A 3,759-nucleotide genomic window follows, 5' to 3' on the forward strand; every position below is an offset into this window, starting at 1 on the left:
GGTAGTATATCATTATTTACAGTTGTCCCTGAGCAGTATATCATTATTTACAGTGGTCCCTGGGTAGTATATCATTATTTACAGTGGTCCCTGAGCAGTATATCATTATTTGCAGTGGTCCCTGGGTAGTATATCATTATTTACAGTGGTCCCTGGGGAGTATATCATTATTTACAGTGGTCCCTGGGCAGAATATCATTATTTACAGTGGTCCCTGGGTAGTATGTCATTATTTACAGTGGTCCCTGAGCAGTATATCATTATTTACAATGGTCCCTGGGTAGAATATCATTATTTACAGTGGTCACTGGGTAGTAAATAATTATTTACAGTGGCCCCTGTGCAGTATGTCTTTATTTACAGTGGTCCCTGGGCAGTGTACCTTTATTTAAAGTGGTCCCTGGGTAGTATATCATTATTTACATTGGTCCCTGTGTAGTATGTCTTTATTTACAGTGGTTCCTGGGTAGTATATCGTAATTTACAGAGGTCCCTGGGTATTATCTCATTATTTTCAGTGGTCCCTGGGGAGTATATCATTATTTACAGTGGTCCCTGGGCAGAATATCATTATTTACAGTGGTCCCTGGGTAGTATGTCATTATTTACAGTGGTCCCTGAGCAGTATATCATTATTTACAATGGTCCCTGGGTAGTATATCGTAATTTACAGTGTTCCCTGGGTAGAATATCATTATTTACAGTGGTCACTGGGTAGTAAATAATTATTTACAGTGGCCCCTGTGCAGTATGTCTTTATTTACAGTGGTCCCTGGGCAGTGTACCTTTATTTAAAGTGGTCCCTGGGTAGTATATCATTATTTACATTGGTCCCTGTGTAGTATGTCTTTATTTACAGTGGTTCCTGGTAGTATATCATTATTTAAAGTGGTCCCTGGGTAGTATATCATTATTTGCAGTGGTCCCTGTGTAGTATGTCTTTATTTACAGTGGTTCCTGGTAGTATATCATTCATTACAGTGGTCCCATGATAGTATATCATTATTTAAAGTGGTCCCTGGGTAGTATATCATTACTTACAGAGGTCCGTGGGTAGTATATCATTATTTACAGTGGTCCCTGGGTAGTATATCATTATTTAAAGTGGTCCCTGGGTAGTATATCATCATTTACAGTAGTGCCTGGGGAGTATATCATCATTTACAGTGGACCCTGGGCAGGAAGTCCCTGGGCAATATATCTTTATTTACAGTGGTCCCTGAGTAGTATAACATTATTCATAGTAGTCCCTGGTGAGTATATAATTATTTACAGTGGTCAATGGGCAGTCTGTCATTATTTACAGTGGTCCCTGTGTGGAATATCATTATTTACAGTGGTCCCATGATAGTATATCATTATTTACAGTGGTCACTGGGTAGAATATCATTATTTACAGTGGTCACTGGGTAGAATATCATTGTTGACAGTGGCCCCTGGGCAGTATATCATTATTTACAGTGGTTCCTTGGTATAGCTGTCCATCGGTAGTATATTATTTTCTGCAGTGGTCCCTGGGTAGTAAATCATTATTTACTGTAGTCCCTGGTAGAATATCAGCATTTACAGTGGTCCCTGGTCAGAATGTCATTATTTACAGTTGTGCCTGGGTCGTACTTTATTATTTGCATTTGACCCTGGATAGAATATCATTATTTACAGTTGTCCCTGAGTAAAATATCATTATTTAAAGTGGTCCCTGGGTAGTATATCATTACTTACAGAGGTCCGTGGGTAGTATATCATTATTTACAGTGGTCCCTAGGTAGTATATCATTATTTACAGTGGTCACTGGGTAGAATATCATTATTTACAGTGGTCACTGGGTAGAATATCATTGTTGACAGTGGCCCCTGGGCAGTATATCATTATTTACAGTGGGTCCTTGGTAAAATATCATTATTTAAATTGGCCCCTGTGCTGTATATCATTATTTTCAGTGTTCCCTGCATAGTTTAACATTATTTACAGTGGTTTCTGGGCAACGTACCATTATTTACAGTGGTCCCAGGGGAGTATATAATTTTTTTGCAGTGCGCCTGTGCAGTATATCACTGTTTGCAGTGGTCCCTGGGCAGTATATCATTATCTACAGTGGTCCCTGGGTAGTCTATCATTATTTACATTCGTACCTGGGTAGTATATCATCATTTACAGTGGTCCCTGAGTAGTCTATCATTATTTACATTCGTCCCTGGGCAGTATATCTTTATTTACAGTGGTCCCTGGGCAGTGTATCTTTATTTACAGTGGTCCCTGAGTAGTCTATCATTATTTACATTCGTCCCTGGGTAGTATATCATTATCTACAGTGGTCCCTGAGTAGTCTATCATTATTTACAGTGGTCCCTGAGTAGTCTATCATTATTTACAGTGGTCCCTGAGTAGTCTATCATTATTTACATTCGTCCCTGGGCAGTATATCATCATTTACAGTGGTCCCTGAGTAGTCTATCATTATTTACATTCGTCCCTGGGCAGTATATCTTTATTTACAGTGGTCCCTGAGTAGTCTATCATTATTTACAGTGGTCCCTGAGTAGTCTATCATTATCTACAGTGGTCCCTGGGTGGTATATAATTATTTACAGTGGTCACTGGGTAGTAAATACTTATTTACAGTGGTCCCTGTGTAGCATGTCTTTATTTACAGTGGTCCCTGGGCAGTGTACCTTTATTTAAAGTGGTCACTGGGTAGTATATCATTATCTACAGTGGTCCCTGGGTGGTATATAATTATTTACAGTGGTCACTGGGTGGTATATAATTATTTACAGTGGTCACTGGGTGGTATATAATTATTTACAGTGGTCACTGGGTGGTATATAATTATTTACAGTGGTCACTGGGTGGTATATAATTATTTACAGTGGTCACTGGGTAGTATATCTTTATTTACAATGGTCGCTGGGAGTGTACCTCTATTTACAGTGGTTCCTGAGTAGTCTATCATGATTTACATTCGTCCCTGGGTAGTATATCATTATGTACAGTGGTCCCTGTGTAGTATGTCTTAATTTACAGTGGTTCCTGGTAGTATATCATTATTTACAGTGGTCCCTATGTAGTATGTCTTAATTTACAGTGGTTCCTGGTAGTATATCATTCATTACAGTGGTCCCATGATAGTATATCATTATTTACTGTGGTCCCTGGGTAGTGTATCATTATTTACAGTGGTTCCTGGTAGTATATCATTCATTACAGTGGTCCCATGATAGTATATCATTATTTACTGTGGTCCCTGGGTAGTGTATCATTATTTACAGTGGTCCCTGGGTAGTGTATCATTATTTACAGTGGTCCCTGGGTAGTTGATCATTATTTACAGCGTTCCCTGGGCAGTATTTTATTTTTACAGTGGTACCTGGGCAGTATGTCATAATTTACAGTGATCCCTGATCAGGATATCAGTGGTCCATGGGTAATATTTCATTATTTGCTGTTGTCTCTGGTTAGAATATCATTATTTACAGTGGTCACTGTGTAGTATATCATTATCTACAATAGTCCCTGGATAGTATGACTTTATTTACAGTGGTCCCTCGGCAGTATACCTTTATTTAGTGATCCCTGGTAGTATATCATTATTTACTATGGTCTCTGATTAGAATATCATTATTTACCGTGGGCACTGTGCAGTATATCTAATTTACAGTGGTTCCCGGGTTGTTTTTCATTATTTACAGTGGTCTCTGGGTGGTATATCTTTATTTGCAGTGGTCCCTGGGTGGGATAACTTTATTTACAGTGGTCCC

Source organism: Scyliorhinus torazame, unplaced genomic scaffold (assembly GCF_047496885.1).
Source record: "Scyliorhinus torazame isolate Kashiwa2021f unplaced genomic scaffold, sScyTor2.1 scaffold_70, whole genome shotgun sequence".
NCBI classification, from domain to species: Eukaryota; Metazoa; Chordata; class Chondrichthyes; order Carcharhiniformes; family Scyliorhinidae; genus Scyliorhinus; species Scyliorhinus torazame.